The sequence below is a fragment of the Oncorhynchus keta genome, chromosome 11 (genome assembly GCF_023373465.1).
Source record: "Oncorhynchus keta strain PuntledgeMale-10-30-2019 chromosome 11, Oket_V2, whole genome shotgun sequence".
Classification (NCBI taxonomy): domain Eukaryota; kingdom Metazoa; phylum Chordata; class Actinopteri; order Salmoniformes; family Salmonidae; genus Oncorhynchus; species Oncorhynchus keta.
Genome location: NC_068431.1, coordinates 34,689,754 through 34,708,402, shown reverse-complemented (window position 1 = coordinate 34,708,402; position 18,649 = coordinate 34,689,754).

The window sequence follows — 18,649 nt, the reverse complement described above, 5'->3', positions numbered from 1 at the left end:
TAGGCATGCTGCAAGGAGGCATGAGGACTGCAGATGTGGTCAGGGCAATAAATTGCAATGTCCATACTGTGAGATGCCTAAGACAGCACGACAGGGAGACGGGATGGACAGCTGATTGTCCTCACAGTGGCAGACCATGTGTAACAACACCTGCACAGGATCGGTACATCCGAACATCACACATGCGGGACAGGTCAAGATGGCAACAACAAATGCCCAAGTTAAACCAGGAATGCACAATCCCTCCATCAGTGCTCAGACTGTCCGCAATAGGCTGAGAGGCTGGATTGAGGGCTTGTAGGCCTGTTGTAAGGCAGGTCCTCACCAGACATCACCGGCAACAACGTGGCCTATGGGCACAAACCCACAGTCGCTGGACTAGACAGGACTGGCAAAAAGTGCTCTTCACTGTGGTTTTGTCTCACCAGTGGTGATGGTCAGATTTACGTTTGTCGTCGAAGGAATGAGCGTTACACCGAGGCCTGTACTCTGGCGCGGGATCCATTTGGAGGTTGAGGGTCCGTCATCGTCTTGGGCAGTTTGTCACAGCATCATCGGACTGAGCTTGTTGTCATTGCAGGCAATCTCAACGCTGTGCGTTACAGGGAAGACATCCTCCTCCCTCATGTGGTACCCTTCCTGCAGGCTCATCCTGACATGCCTTCCAACATGACAATGCCACTAGCTATACTGCTAGAAAGGAATGTAAGTGTTCTGCCATGGCCAGCGAAGAGCCCGGATCTCAATCCCATTGAGCACAGCTAGGACCTGTTGGATCGGAGGGTGAGGGCTAGGGCCATGTCCGGGAACTTGCAGGTGCCTTGGTGGAAGAGTGGGGTAACATCTCACAGCAAGAACTGGCAAATCTGGTGTCCATGAGGAGGAGATGCACTGCAGTACTTAGTATCTGGTGTGGCCACCAGCTGCATTGACTGTTACTTTTGATTTTGACCCCCCCTATTGTTCAGGGACATATTATTCAATGTCTGTTAGTCACATGTCTGTGGAACTTGTTCAGTTTACAGTTGAAGTCGAAAGTTTACATACACTTAGGTTGGAGTCATTAAAACTAGTTTTTCAACCACTCCACTAATTTCCTGTTAACAAACTAGTTTTAGCAAGTTGGTTAGGACATCTACTTTGTGTATGACACTAGTAATTTCAAAGATTATTTAACTTATAATTCACTACCACATTTCCAGTGGGTCAGAAGTTACTTACACGAAGTTGACTGGGCCTTTAAACAGCTTGGAAGATTCCAGAAAATAATGTCATGGCTTTAGAAGCTTCTGATAGGCTAATTGACATCATTTGATTCATTTGGAGGTGTACCTGTGGATGTATTTCAAGGCCAACCTTCAAACTCAGTGCCTCTTTGCTTGACATCATGGGAAAATCAAAAGAAATCTGCCAAGACCTCGGGAAAAATAAATTGTAGACCTCCAAAAGTCTGGTTCATCCTTGGGAGAAATTTCCAATCGCCTGAAGGTACCACGTTCATTTGTACAAACAATAGTATGCAAGTGTAAACACCATGGGACCGTGCAGCCGTCATACCGCTCAGGAAGGAGACGCGTTCTGTCTCCTAGAGATGAATGTACTTTGGTGCGATAAGTGCAAATCAATCCCAGAACAACAGCAAAGGACCTTGTGAAGATGCTGGAGGAAGCAGCACAAATGTATCTATATCCACAGTAAAGCGAGTCCTATATCGACATAACCTGAAAGGCCGCTCAGCAAGGAAGAAGCCCCTGCTCCAAAACAGCCACAAAAAGCCAGACTACGGTTTGCAACTGCACATGGAGACAAAGACTGTACTTTTTGGAGAAATGTCCTCTGGTTTGATGAAACAAAAATAGAACTGTTTGTCCATAATGACCATCGTTATGTTTGGAGGAAAGGGGGGGATGCTTGCAAGCCGGAGAACACCATCCCAACCGTAAAGCACGGGGGTGGCAGCATCATGTTGTGGGGATGCTTTGCTGCAGGAAGGACTGGTGCACTTCACAAAATAGATGGCTTCATGAGGAATGAAAATGATGTGGATATATTGAAGCAACATTTCAAGACATCAGTCAGGAAGTTCAAGCTTGGTCGCAAATGGGTCTTCCAAATGGACAATGACCCCAAGCATATTTCCAAAGTTGTGGCAAAATGGCTTAAGGACAACAAAGTCAAGGTATTGGAGTGGCCATCACAAAGCCCTGACCTCAATCCTATAGAAAATGTGTGGGCAGAACTGAAAAAGCGTGTGCGAGCAAGGAGGCCTACAAACCTGACTCAGTTACACCAGCTCTGTCAGGAGGAATGGGCCAAAATTCACCCAACTTATTGTGGGAAGCTTGTGGTCGGCTACCCAAAACAGTTGACCCAGGTTAAACAATTGAAAGGCAATGCTACCAAATATTAATTGAGTGTATGTAAATTTCTGACCCACTGGGAATGTGATGAAAGAAATAAAAGCTGAAATAAATCAATCTCTCTACTATTATTCTGACATTTCTTAAAATAAAGTAGTGATCCTAACTGACCTAAGATGGAATTTTTACTAGGATTAAATCTCAGGAATTGTGAAAAATTGAGTTTAAAATACTTGGCTAAGGCGTATGTAAATTTACGACTTCAACTGTATGTCTCAGTTGTTGAATCTTGTTATGTTCATACAAATTTTTACACATGTTAAGTTTGCTGAAAATAAACGCAGTTGACAGTGAGAGGACATTTCTTTTTTTGCTGAGTTTATGATATGCACTTATGATTTAGTTACTTTAAGTAAGGAGCTTGGTCGGGGGGGATGTGTGGGAGTATACCGCAACAGTCCCACAATCCAAGTGTTGCGTGTTCAGGTAGAAGGTAACTAGTGTTTAGTTAACCCTTCCCCTAACCCTTTTTCTAACCTTAACCTAATTCTCCTTTTACGTACATTTTCCTAACCTTTGTCATTTTAGTTCGCCTAACCTCTTACATAAAATCAATTTTCCCAAAATGTTTAGGCAATGAGCAAATTTCAGGTCTGCTGAGCACAAACTTGGTTGTGAAAATTCTGTACAACTTCCAGCACGCATTTACTGTGAACACTGAGGCTGCGCCTGTTTTAAGTTGCCGTTTTAACAGTGGCCAAGTAAGCTGCTGTGGCTATTTGATCATAATGTAGGCCTACCAGAGTGCCCTACCAACAATGGAGAAAAATGCATCCCATAACATTTTAACATGGAAATAGCTGTTCTATTATTCAGACTACAGTATCAGCCAATGTGTGGTGTTCAATGCTGACATTCCATCAGACTTTTGAGAAAACGGCTTTACATTAACCTGTTTATCCACTTGTCCTCCACTTGTTGTCTGATGCAAGAAACTACTTTACAAAATAAAATTCATTATTATTCCCATACCATGCTACTCTCTGCCTATTGGCTATTCAAGACAGTCTCAAAATACAACACTGCCCCTTTAAGACATAATAAATCACTTTACCTGACTCGCTTTTCAAATATGGCTAGACACCCCAGTTTTATCGCTGCAATGTGATACAAAAAGTGGCAACGGTGTGCTTAAGGGCCATGCGGATGCCTCCATGCAGTCAGGCAGGCTGTTTGGAGTTTTCAGCCTGCTGCATTTACAATCACTGGCTGGACCAGCACCGGAGAGTTGAGCATAGTTCAGTCTGTATGTGTTGCGTTCTTTCACCTAGTTGTAAACGCAAGCAGAGCAGAGCAGAAACTGGCTACTTTTTAGTTGACTGATGTAACTGTTATTTAACAGAACAAAAATAAACTAGTGTTTATTCGCGGTGTTGAGCTAGTATTGTAACTGACATGTAACGTAGTAAGCTAATGTTTCATCCCCTGTCGACTGAGGTGAATGAATAAGCTACGCTAGATACCACAGCCAGGTCAGCTCTAGCCTCTAGTTATCTGTCAGCTAAAGATATGAGGTGTCTATTATTACTATCTAATAGCTGTTGTTTGTACGGAAATGTTTTGTAGCCTTTGTTTTGTCAGTTTCAGAAGTAAATTAACTTGGCCAGCTTTTGTCAGTTGATGTACCATTAGAGAGAGACAGCTGGCCAAAAGTTAGCTAACGTTAGCTATTCCTTTCTTGCTTCAATCAGACTAGACCTGAATCAAACGATGAAACCACGTGCCATTGGATTGAATATTGATATTCTGACATTTTATCAGTGCAATGTGAGTTTTAGTCAGTGGCAATGCAACGTTATTGATCTGTCAGTTTCCCTAGCTAATTCCTTATTTTTCACACTGGCACAGTAATAAACAGCTCTAACATTACAAGCGCCACTGTCATGGTGCACACCAGAGGTCTGCGTAGGACCTATTTCTTCATGCTGCTCCCACCTTTGTCCGACTCCAACCCGCTACCGCTACTGCAAGAACTGGTCCCAAACCCAACCGCTTTTAGGCTATGTGACGTGTCACTTGCCAGCCATGGTCCCAGCAATTGTGCGTCCAATAGGCAATATAAAATGCTCAAAAATAACAAATCTGTTCGATAACCACAGATTCTCACATGGTCCCTATATTGTATTACTGGGCTATATCAGCCAATATGCTAGATTTGATGTACCAGTCAAAAGTTTGGGCACACCTACTCATTCCAGGGGTTTTCTTTATTTTTACTATTTTCTACATTGTAGAATAATAGTGAAGATGTCAAAACTATGAAATAACACACATGGAATCATATACATCCACGGACCAGGATGTATACATCCACAGACCAGGATGTCTTGCTCCCAGGCAGACTAAATAACTTTTTTGCCCGCTTTGAGGACAATACAGTGCCACTGACACGACCTGCAACCAAAACATGCGGCCTCTCCTTCACTGCAGCCGAGGTGAGTAAAACATTTAAACGTGTTAACCCTCGCAAGGCAGCAGGCCCAGACGGCATCCCCAGCCGCGCCCTCAGAGCATGCGCAGACCAGCTGGCTGGTGTGTTTACGGACATATTCAATCAATCCCTATCCCAGTCTGCTGTTCCCACATGCTTCAAGAGGGCCACCATTGTTCCTGTTCCCTAGAAAGCTAAGGTAACTGAGCTAAACGACTACCGCCCCGTAGCACTCACTTCCGTCATCATGAAGTGCTTTGAGAGACTAGTCAAGGTCCATATCACCTCCACCCTACCTGACACCCTAGACCCACTCCAATTTGCTTACCGCCCAAATAGGTCCACAGACGATGCAATCTCAACCACACTGCACACTGCCCTAACCCATCTGGACAAGAGGAATACCTGTGTGAGAATGCTGTTCATCGACTACAGCTCGGCATTTAACACCATAGTACCCTCCAAACTCGTCATCAGGCTCGAGACCCTGGGTCTCGACCCCGCCCTGTGCAACTGGGTACTGGACTTCCTGACGGGCCGCCCCCAGTTGGTGAGGGTAGGCAACAACATCTCCACCCCGCTGATCCTCAACACTGGTGCCCCACAAGGGCGCGTTCTGAGCCCTCTCCTGTACTCCCTGTTCACCCATGACTGCGTGGCCACGCACGCCTCCAACACAATCATCAAGTTTGCGGACGACACAACAGTGGTAGGCTTGATTACCAACAACGACAAGACGGCCTACAGGGAGGAGGTGAGGGCCCTCGGAGTGTGGTGTCAGGAAAATAACCTCACACTCAACGTCAACAAAACTAAGGAGATGATTGTGGACTTCAGGAAACAGCAGAGGGAACACCCCTATCCACATCGATGGAACAGTAGTGGAGAGGGTAGCAAGTTTTAAGTTCCTCGGCATACACATCACAGACAAACTGAATTGGTCCACCCACACAGACAGCATCGTGAAGAAGGCGCAGCAGCGCCTCTTCAACCTCAGGAGGCTGAAGAAATTCGGCTTGTCACCAAAAGCACTCACAAACTTCTACAGATGCACAATCGACAGCATCCTGGCGGGCTGTATCACCGCCTGGTACGGCAACTGCTCCGCCCACAACCGTAAGGCTCTCCAGAGGGTAGTGAGGTCTGCACAATGCATCACCGGGGGCAAACTACCTGCCCTCCAGGACACCTACACCACCCGATGTTACAGGAAGGCCATAAAGATCATCAAGGACAACAACCACCCGAGCCACTGCCTGTTCACCCCGCTATCATCCAGAAGGCGAGGTCAGTACAGGTGCATCAAAGCTGGGACCGAGAGACTGAAAAACAGCTTCTATCTCAAGGCCATCAGACTGTTAAACAGCCACCACTAACATTGAGTGGCTGCTGCCAACACACTGACTCAACTCCAGCCACCTTAATAATGGGAATTGATGGGAAATGATGTAAAATATATCACTAGCCACTTTTACTCATCTCATATGTATACGTATATACTGTACTCTATATCATCTACTGCATCTTTATGTAATACATGTATCACTAGCCACTAACTATGCCACTTTCTTTACATACTCATCTCATATGTATATACTGTACTCGATACCATCTACTATATCTTGCCTATGCCGCTCTGTACCATCACTCATTCATATATCTTTATGTACATATTCTTTATCCCCTTACACTTGTGTGTATGAGACAGTAGTTTTGGAATTGTTAGTTAGATTACTTGTTGGTTATTACTGCACTGTCAGAACTAGAAGCACAAGCATTTCGCTACACTCGCATTAACATCTGCTAACCATGTGTATGTGACAAATAAAATTAGATGTTATTTTATTTTGATTTGAATAACTAAAAAATTGTTAAACAAACCACCTGATGACTGCTTTGCACACTCTTGGCATTCTCTTAACCAGTTTCATGAGATTAGTCACCTGGAATGCATTTCAATTAACAGGTGTGCCTTGTTAAAAGTGAATTTATGGAATGTCTTTCTTTCCTTAATGCGATTGAGCCAATCAGTTGTGTTGTTACAAGGTTGGTGTACAGAAGATAACCCTATTTGGTAAAAGACCACGTCCATATTATGGAAAGAACAGCTCAAATAAGCAAAGATACATGACAGTCCATCATTACTTTAAGACTTGAAGGTCAGTCAATCTGTAAGATTTCAAGAACTTTGAAAGTTTCTTCAGGTGCAGTCGCAAAAAACATTGAGTGCTATGATGAAACTGGCTCTCATGAGGACCGCCACAGGAAAGGAAGACCCAGAGTTTCCTCTGCTGCAGAGGATAAGTTCATTAGCGTTAACTGGACCTCAGATTGCAGCCCAGATAAATGCTTCACAGAGTTCAACAGACACATCTCAACAACTGTTCAGAGGAGACTGTGTGAATCAGGCCTTCATGGTCGAATTGCTGCAAAGAAACCACCACTAAAGGACACCAATAATAACAAGAGACTTGCTTGGGCCAAGAAACATGAGCAATGGACATTAGATCGGTGGAAATCTGTCCTTTGGTCTGATAAGTCCAAATTCGAGATTTTTGGTTCCAACCCCTGTGTCTTTGTGAGACGCAGAGTAGGTGAATGGATGATCTCCACGTGTGGTTCCCACCTTGAAGCATGTAGGAGGAGGTGTGATGGTGTGGGGGTGCAATGCTGGTGACACTGTCAATGATTTATTTAGAATTCAAGGCACACTTAACCAGCATGGCTACCATAGAATTCTGCAGCGATACGCAATCCCATCTGGTTGGCGCTTAGTGCGACTATCATTTGTATTTCAAAAGGACAATGACCCAACACACCTCCAGGCGGTGTAAGGGCTATTTGACCGAGAAGGAGAGTAATGAAGTGTTGCATCAGATGACCTGGCCTCCACAATCACCCGACCTCAACCCAATTAAAAATACAGTGCCTTGCGAAAGTATTCGGCCCCCTTGAACTTTGCAACCTTTTGCCACATTTCAGGCTTCAAACATAAAGATATAAAACTGTATTTTTTTTGTGAAGAATCAACAACAAGTGGGACACAATCATGAAGTGGAACGACATTTATTGGATATTTCAAACTTTTTTAACAAATCAAACACTGAAAAATTGGGTGTAAAAAAGTACATTTCTCTGGAAAGATAACTGCCCCATTCTTCTCTGCCCATGCATAGGCTATAGCCTACTCTATTTAATTGAGGTATGGCTACTGAATTTGAAGCAGCACTTGATGACAGCGACACTTGCTATGTTTTACATAGGCCTATAGGATATAGCCTACCTTTTAGGAGGATGATTTGCAGGCAGAGAAATAAATGGGATATCAATATTTATTGAAAAGGAAAAGGTGCAATGCTCACTCACCATAGTAGCCTAATCTATGCGTGCGTTGCGCCTTTTCCTTATCAATGTTGATTACATTTTTTGATTGTACTTTGACTCACGTTGGTTGAGCGCCCACTACTTCTTTCCAGTATCAATATTTATTTACAGACTGTCGTAAACTACAATCAAATCATATTTAAGTTAATAGCATATCGAAGTTAATTGCCACTTGATTCTCCCCCCATGTCGGCAGCCTACTCTATTTCAATGAGACCACGCATACTAGGCACTTGAACTCTCACGCCCAACAAGGAGAGGAAGGCTACTGAAGTTGAAGCAGAAAATTGTAAATCATGTGAAAAATATGTGCTTTTAATACATTAGCCAGCTAGTTAACGTTACCCACCTAGCTAGAATTCGTAACACATCATATATTTTGCAAATTCGTAACATATTGTATGTTTTGTTATTAGTAACATATCATATAAATTGTAATTCGTAACATACATTACAAAATGGGTAATGGACATCCACAAATTAATACATAACATAAGAAACGTAACATATCATGCTAAATGGAGTGTCCCAGATTTACATACAGAATAATACAAAATGCTCTGAGACCAGATTGGGACACCAGGGTTGGGGTAATTTCCATTTCAATTCAGTCAATTCAAGATGTAAACCGAACATTAGAATTAGAACATGAGAAAATTAGAATTTAAGTGTACTTCCTGAATTGAAAAAGATTTGACCCCAACCCTGGTGGCCCCATCAAGGATGGGATAATGGTCCCGGCTGTAGACTGTAATCCCGGAGTCAAACAAGTCTCCTGGCTTGTCGGTGACGACCCACAGCACAGCAGAGACAGAGACTGATCTGTTTAATCAGCAGCTAACTGAGGACATGGAGATGTTCCTTTCACACTGAGCTGAGCACCAATAACCATCTCTTTGTCAGGGAGGGTTCTGCTGTTACAGCTCACAGGAAGAATACATTTCCCTTGTAGTCAGGAGCACCACTTTGGTTTTAGAAGTGGAGTGGGATATAACCTGTTGGGGGATCTGGGGTTTCTCCCCAGAATTTTTTTGGGGCATCTAAAGCTAATGTCCTGCATTTTTACACAAGCCAATATGCCGTCTCCATTTAGAACAAAAAGTAAGCTGAAATGCCCAGTCATCAAGCTAGGTAAGATATTGTTATTAAATATGTTTAAGTGTTTAGTAAGACTGAACTAGATCAAAGGTAATTCAATGATTAAATTCAAAAATTGTGTTGCACCTTTAATCAATAGCCTAACAAATGAACAACTCTTGAAAAAATACAAAGACTTTTGATTGTCTTTATTAAGAGCTAAGTCCTCTACATCATATTTCAGCCAGACCGACCAGCCAGCCCAAGCCGTCTGCACATTCACACTTTTCATATTTTTAATTCCCAATGGAAAGGTTTGGAAACAAAAAACTTAACCAAAGAAACCCACATACACCTCAAATATACATTAACACAGAAACAGCACATCCTCCATGTACAGTTAATATCATAGGACCTGTCCCTAGGGGTCCACCACCCTGTAGCGCCCCAAAACAACACACCCCACTCAGCTTTAGGATCTTAGTGAAACATTCATTACTGGTTTCGGGTGTGTTAGTTCAAGGCCAGAGTGACAACCCACAGGACCAGGACTGATCAGCCCAGCCACTAGGGATTGCCTAAATAGGTCAAACTCAAATCAAATCTCATTTGTCACATACACATGTATGTGTAGCAGATGTTAATGCGACTGTAGCGAATTGCTTGTGCTTCTAGTTCCGACAGTGCAGTAATATCTAACAAGTAATCTAACAATTCCCCAACAACTACCTAATACACACAAATCTAAAGGGGGGAATGAGAATATGTACATGTAAGTATATGGATGAGCGATGGCCAAGCGGCATAGGCAAAGTGTAATAGCTGGTATAAAGTACAGTATATACATGTGATATGATTAATGTAAAATATGTAAACATTATTCAAGTGGCATTATTTAGAGTGCATTGTATAAAGTCACTGGTGATCCATTTATTAAACTAACTCTCTGAGTTAGTGATTGCTGTTTAGCAGTTGAATGGCCTTGAGATAGAAGCTGTTTTCCAGTCTCTCGGGTCCCAGCTTTGATGCACCTGTACTTACCTTGCCTTCTGGATTGTAGCGGTGTGAACAGGCAGTGGCTCGGGTGGTTGATGTCCTTGATGATCTTTTTGGCCTGCCTGTGACATCGGGTACTGTAGGTGTCATGGAAGGCAGGTGATGCATTGTGCAGATCTGTGATGTGTACACCGAGGACCTTAAAACGTTCCACCTTCTCCACTGCTGTCCTTCCGATGTGGATAGGGGGGTGCTCTCTCTGCTGTTTCCTGAAGTCCACGATCATCTCCTTTGTTTTGTTGACATTAAGTGAGAGGTTGTTTTCCTGACACCACACTCCGAGTGTCCTCACCTCCGTCTTGTAGGCTGTCTCGTCATTGTTGGTAATCAAGTCCACTACTGTTGTGTCGACTGCAAACTTGATGATTGAGTTGAAGGGGTGCATGGCCACGCAGTCGTAAATGAACAAGTAGTACAGGAGAGGGCTTAGCACGCACCCTTGTGGGGCCCCAGTGTTGAGGGTCAGCGAAGTGGAGTTGTTGTTTCCTACGCTCACCACCTGGGGACGGCCCTTCAGGATGTCCAGGACCCAATTGCACAGGGTGGGGTTGAGACCCAGGGCCTCGAGCTTGATGATGAACTTGGAGGGTACTATGGTGTTGACTGCTGAGCCGTATGTCCGTAAACACACCAGCCAGCTGGTCTGTGCATGCTTTGAGGACGCGGCTAGGGATGCCGTCTGGGCCAGCAGCCTTGTGAGGGTTAACATGTTTAAATGTTTTTTACTCACGTCAGCCAAGGAGAAGAGGGGGGCAGTCCTTGTTATCGAGCTGCGACGGTGGCACCGTATTATCCTCAAAGCGGTTAAAGAAGTTGTTTAGTTTGTCTGGAAACGTGACGTCAGTGTCCATGATGTGGCTGGATTTCTTTTTGTAGTCTGAGCCATTGATTTGCGACCACCTTGTCCCTGTACTGGCATTTCGCTTGTTTGATTGCCTAGTGGAGGGAATAGCTATACTGTTTATATTCAGACATATTCCCAGATCCCTTTCCATGGTTAAATGCGGTGGATCGCGCTTTCAGTTTTGCGCGAATGCCGCAATCCATCCACGGTTTCTGGTTAATGTAGGTTTTAATTGTCACAGTGGGTACAACATCTCCAATGCACTTCTTTATAAACACACTCACCGAGTCAGTGTGGCTTCCGATTGGTCAGACCAGCGTTGAATGGTTCTCGTCACTGGTACATCCTGTTTGAGTTTCTGCCTATAAGACAGGTGGTGCAAGATGGCGTCGTGGTCGGATTTGCCGAAGGGAGGGCGGGGGAGGGCTTTGTATGCATCGCGGAAGTTAGAGTATTTGTGGTCGAGGGTATTGCTCATGCGCATAGCGCAATCAATATACTGGTAGAATTTAGGTAGTCTTGTTCTCAAATGTGCTTTCTTAAAATCCCCAGCTACAATAAATGCAGCCTCGGGATATATGGTTTCCAGTTAGCATATAGTCCAACAAGGTTCCTTGATGGCCATCTTGGTGTCTGCTTGAGGGGGAATGTACACAGCTGTGACTATAACTGACGAGAATTCTCTTGGTAGGTAAAATGGCCGGCACTTGATTGTAAGGAATTCTAGATTGGGTGAGCAGAAGGACTTGAGGTCCTGTATGTTGTTATGATTACACCATGAGTCGTTAATCATAAAGCATACACCCCCGCCCTTCCTTTTCCCAGAGATGTGTTTATCTCTGCCGGCGCGATGCATGGAGAAGCCCGGGGTCTGAACCGATTCCAACAACATATCCCGAGAGAGCCGTGAAACAGAGAATGTTAAAAGGTACCTCCTCTGATGTGGGCATGTTTTCAATACAGACTCATTTTAGTCGTACTGTATTCCATTTAAGGCATCCAGACCTTATGAAAATTGCCCAGTATACCCTTAATCTTGTAATAAATCAAATCTATTGATACATAACTTGACATTGTGGGAGGATAACCAACCTTCAATTCATGGCAATGCATTTCTTAGCCGCTATAAATGCTTGGTTACACAGTCTCCAGTATCAACATTTCCAAGAAAACAAAAACAGGGATAAGGGAGAATCTGTAGACATGCTGAGATAAAATAACATACTCTTTGCCAGAATTAAGCCAGCCTTCACAAGACCATAACATATGCAAATATGTCCCCTTTTGTGTTTTACACCTCCAGCAGAGGAATGACATTTCTGAGTGCATGTTATTCAGTTTCACTGGCATATAGTATTGCAGTAATTTATGTCTGAGATGATATGAACATGACTGGGCATTCAAACATATCTGTATCCATTCATCATCATCAATAGCTTCTACCAGGTCTTCATCACATTTTTGTTTGACATATTTTGTGTCATCGGGAAAATAATCTATCAACGCTTGATACAATTTGGAAATCAACTTTGGAGGTTAGTCAGACTGCCTTAAAGTTGCATCTGGCTTGTCCAGTGTTTGCTGCACAGAGAGAATAAAGTGTTGTATTTGCAAAAATTCCCCTCACCTGGCTGCCTGACCCTGCTGAGATCCATGTCACCAACTGAACCTCCTAAAATGAGGCATGAAAAAAAATGACCTTGGTTTACATTTATACATGATATTATCCAAGAATATAATCAGTGGTTCATTAATTGAAATGACCATTATTCCCAGATCCCAGACTGTAGCTTGAAGCTTAAGCTGCTGTCCCATAGCTACTGTAGGTCTACCCATCAATTCAAGATGGAACTTTGTATCATTCACTGATATTGTTAATGTAGGTCTACTGCAAAACTCACCTGAGCTCCATAGACTGGTCTTCCCTGGCTATCTGACCCTGCTGGGACCCCTGTCACCATCTGTTTTAGCTGAGACATGATGAGCATAGTGTTGTGTACTGACTGCACTAGAGGGCTGCATTCCCTCGGCATGACTGCGGAGGTTCCAACAGAGATCACTGCTGCATGGTCGGCATTTTACATCTGCGGCTGTCAGACAGACGACTTTGGGATTAAAATATTTTTCTTGTCCCACAGATTATTTGGAAATTGTCCTCTTTCTGCTTTGTATGCGTTAGCCTACCTATTGTTAGCTAGACTAGGGGTTACGATTAAGGTTATGGTTATGTTTAGGAGTTAGGTAAAAGGGTTCAGTTTAGGGGAAGGGTTAGCTAACATGCTAAGTAGCTAAAAAGTAGTAAGTAGTTGAAAGTTGCTAATTATCTAAAATGCTGAAGTTGTCGATGATGAGATTCAAACTCGCAACCTTTGGGTTGCTAGACATGCATGTTATGCAATCACCCTAATCAACCATGTCACTTTTGTTTTTGCCTTAAGTAACCATATGTCTCGTGTAACCATACCAAATATGAATCGGATTTCCATTTACTATGTTAAATCTAGTCGATGAGACCATGCTGGAACTTAGCTCTACTCAGTCCCATAACCTCTTGGTATACCCCTCAACCCCTGTCATGCAGAAATAAAGGTGGACCTCATTTCGGGTCTGTTGTACTCCTCTCTTGATCTCTAATGTTGAATCTTTATGGTTAGTTGTTTTTGAGGCCCCTTGCTATACCAAGCGAGAAATGCCTTCTCCAATCAAAACAAGGAATTGCCATAATTGAACTTCTACGCTGGTTTCCTGTTGGAAGTCAAGGTTCTGCACTGATGTAAGACCTGTGGCACTAATCATGTCCATACACTGCTAGTATTTAACCTCACTCTGGAGAGGAATGCAGACGGGCTTAACTAGATTTTATTTCAAGGTTTCTTTTGCAGGGAAGAAATGGCAGCCTGACCAGAATTCAGAACCACCGACAAATAGACCATTTGGTTTGAGTTATTGCAACGCAAAGTCTGCCGATCAGACCCAGAAACACGTTTTTATGCACTCGACAGACATACTGTTGAAATGATATCTCTGTGACATGCATAGGAATACCATTGATTAACCAGTTGCTTCCAAATCTGTGTGCAGTGCTAATATTTCCTAAACCCTAATCTTTCCTAAAGCTAGGGCAGGCATCAGCAATGGGTCACTGATTGCTCTTGTACAGAGGTTGGCCCAGTAAAAATCTGCCCCTTTACCAGCAGAGGGCAAGGAGTACCGGTATTACCTTGTGATTTGAAGTGATTAGGTTACTGCTTTGGTAACCCCTTTTTCTACTGCTGCTCCACTTTCAGAATGAAGCATTACCCATTTATAAAGAGTGCTCCAGTTCACTGATACCACTCCACCCATTCTAAGAAGGAGAATAAGAAACATATGTATCTTTCTGATGCGCAATTTATCTATTGTGCTGCCCAGAGGCCTATGGTCCTGTGGTGGTAGCACTTGCCCTTGTTGGCTCCTCCATATTTCTCTGGGTCAGTGTTCCTGAGAGTTGTTAGCAGAGTGAATCTGATCTGTGAATGGAAGCACCACGCAAAACCCTGCATAGGTCATCACCTCTCCCAGGTGATTTATCTCCATCCTGCCACTGCCCTTATCACCTGCTCTCCCTTTTCCTCCTCTTTCAGTAACACTTTGTCAGACATAATAATATTATGCTCTCATTTGATGGTTGGCCTGCAGAAGCCAACACCTTGTGCCATAAAGAAAATATTGATTTGTTTTGTTCAGTATTTGAATTCTCATTATTCTTTTGTTTTGTTGATTTATATGTTTTATAGTCCACCTGAGGTAAAACTCATGGAGGTTTGATAGACTGGTACTGTATAATAGCATTACATAATTTAAACTAAACTACAAATGTATTGGGAAAGCATGGGGCGGACTGATAGAGTTGCAGCATAAGAGAAGAGTGCATGACAAGTGTATTGCAAGGGACTGTATAATGTGTAGGCCAAATCTTCCACCTGTACCTTTAAATCTAGCCAGAGGGGATTTTTATCAAATGTCCATAAGAAAGCCAATGTATTATACCACTGTATTATTTTCAGATCTGATATAGCAACTGAATTAGAGTATTCACATTACACAAAAAGTTGATAAAGCGCCCAGCAGCTTTCCTCAATATTGCCACAGTACTGTCCAGAATGAGTGGGCGGGTGATGGGATGGTCACCCAATACCATATCCAGCTATGAATAAAATGTGCATTGGGTTCTCCCATTCCCACTACTGCTATAACAGTCCTTGGCCTTTTGGTATGATGTTTTCAAAATGTTTGATTTTGCGCTGGCGTTGGTGGGAATGGAAACAGGGACCCCTTTTCTCTCATTCTGGATGATACAGTACCTTTTCATGAATGTCTTATTTTCTATATGCGTGATCTAATTTCGATTATAAACTGGGTGGTTTGGGCCCTGAATTATGATTGACTGAAAGCCATTGTATATCAGACCGTATAACACGAGTATGACAAAACATTTTGTTTTACTGCTCTAATTACTTTGGAAGCCAGTTTATAATAGCAATAACGCTCCTCTGGGGGTTTGTGATATATGGCCAATATACCACATCTCCTCGGGCCTTATTGCTTAATTCGACTGTGGAATCCTACCGCAGTGCCAGTAGGCACTTGGTTTCTAATTCTGGAGGAATTGCAGAGGTATCCTTGTCCAGAATTAATACAACTGGCCAGTGTGATTTATTTGAGAGGGAGGGAACATCGTGACGTTGGCCAACTTTATAGCATAAGTTGTCAGGGTGCATGTACATTTCAAGGCTATCCGTACAAGATGCCTGCGGAGGTGGTCAGAAATATCTAATCACAATCAGATCGCAATCCATCTTTTGATTGTTTACACCTGTCGCCAAATGTGGCCACAATCAGAATCTGTACAAGACAGGAGGTATAAAGGGGGCTTTTGTGTCATTGTTTTGATGAAGGCCATTGATGGACTAAACATTCATCTTTTAACTTGAATAAAACAAGTTTTCAATGGTCAGCGAGCATTACGGCTTCGTTTTTAATGATTATCAAATGTTTTGGTTGTACCTTGACTCACGTTGGTTGAGCACCCTCCACTCTTTAATTTTAAATTAATCTGTAAATACACCATTTCACCTTTGAAATGAGTAACCAATGGTGTTGGATTCTGGATCCAGAGAAGGAGGCCTACATTTTCCATGAATGGATTAACAGTCCTAGACACTGTGTAGATGCAGGCCTGAGCACTCCTCCTTGAAGACCACATGAAATGTTTTAAAAAGTGACACCCATCTGTCCGTTGAAAGGACTTAGGCTTCTCAAAGCAGAGGCATAGAATGATTAAGAACAAATCGTACACAAAAGATGTGGTCCAATCTTCTCCTGGGTGTAGAGCATTGGATGATTATCGTTGTTTCTGTGGTGGACCCTGCTGTGAGGTACACTCTGGACTGTTTTCACAAGAAGAGCACCTGAAAATGCATACTTCAATATACAATTTTCACATTGTTAAACTGCACTCAATAAATCCTCTTTGATGATGCGTTTTCCCTTTGTTGGTGTTTATAGGGCAGAGGTCAGTAACAGGCCAAAACCGTCTGAGTGATTTTTTTGGGTCCCCAAACTTTTTATTTAAAAAAAAATGTTTTAGTTTTTTTGCAAAATGACCAGGAATTCAGCAAAACAAATGTTTAATTAGGAAATCTGTTTCCAATAAACATATTTGATCGTGTTTCAGTGTAATTCAAGGTATGAAATTATAGTTATTTTCAAATACAATCTCTTTCTAGACTTAGTTAGTTGTGGTCAATTTGCAGTGTGCAAATTATTATAATTATGTTCCACCACCGACCATCAGCTCCAATAAAAATCAGCCCGTGGCTGAATCTAGTTGCCTACCCCGTTATAACTCTTTCATTGGTTATGGTGCTGCGTCATGTAGGATGTCGTAGACACAAATGCTTTATATCAGTACAAACTGACAATAGCATCATGTAGTGTTTTGTGTTTGTTGGTTGACATTTGATGAACAATTAAAAAAAAAAAAGTTGTGGATATGAAATCTATTGTTTTTAAAGTTTTTGGTTCTTCTCGGGCAGATTTTTAAATGTTGGTTATTGATCTCGTTGCTGTGAATCATAGTTGTGTTTTAAATAATATCTACTGGTGAAAGATAGCACAATAGAGTAATAATTTATGAATTGAAGTTGTTGCCTTAATTGTAACAAGCTGAGCTACAGTATGTCCGTATGTGAGAGAAATGTTCTGTGAAAAAGCTAGGACATATGCTTCCAACCTGTAACATCAACAAGAGGACACTTCATTCAATTGTATACTATATCAACTTTCAGATGCTTCTCATAATAATGCAACGGCATTCACATTAGTGAGTTGATTGAACTAACAACAATCTTGTAAGCCAGTAGATGGGAGTATGTGAGCGTTGAAACGTGTTTATGCAACACCATGATAAAATCTTCCCGTCTGGTGGTTGTGCTTAGAAACACGGGACTAGAGGGATAGAGGGATAAAAGGCAAGTGTTGACTGGATGCCAGACAGGTAAATCTTTTCATGGGGTAGTTGGGTAGCTGTGACTCAGGACCCATTCAGGCCTGGATCCCAGGAGGTGAAAGGTAAGTGGTCTTATCTTCTCCTGGCCAGCCTCCAGCCTCTTGATATATCTGATACTCTTGAGATACGGGAGACAATGGGACAACATTGTGAGCTGGAAGAGCCATTCCTATCAAACATTTAAGCATTTTTCCCTCCCAAATGATTAAGCACCGTATTCAGATCACTTTAGGCTCTTTTTCTTGGGTAGAACAAGGCATTGTGAGTTTGTTATACATATACAGAGAATAATTGTACAAATGCAACCCATTGGTCACAGACGTCAATTCAATATCTATTCCACATTGGTTTAAGGTAATTTAATTGAAATTGTGTGGAAACAACATTGATTCAACCAGTGTGTGCGCAGTTGGCAAGTTGCTTCAACATTAAATAGCATGATGTTAACTAACTATGAGTAGCTAATTGGTAAAACAAAAGTAATGCTCTCTCACCATTCTGGTTTGCAGGTACTAAATCTAAGCTTTGCTGACTATTATCTGGTAAGAAAACGAAGAGTTATTTAATTTGTGTCCAATCAGAACAGCCAAAAGGTTTAATTTCCACTGTGTGTTGGTTAAAAGGTGAGATGGGAGATAAAAGGCCTGTGTGTTGATCCTGGCTTACACAGGAATGGAGAGCCTCTGTGTAAAACAGTCAACCCTGAGACGCTGCTATAGTGCTCCAGGGACAATATGCTCTGCTGAAGCCCCCTCCTTCCCCACACACAGTACAACCCATGCCCATTCACAGTTGACTACAATAAAACACATTTTGCCCACTCTGCCAGAACCAGAAACATGGCATAGTGCAGTCACACTACATGCGTAAAGGCCCATTGGGGTCAA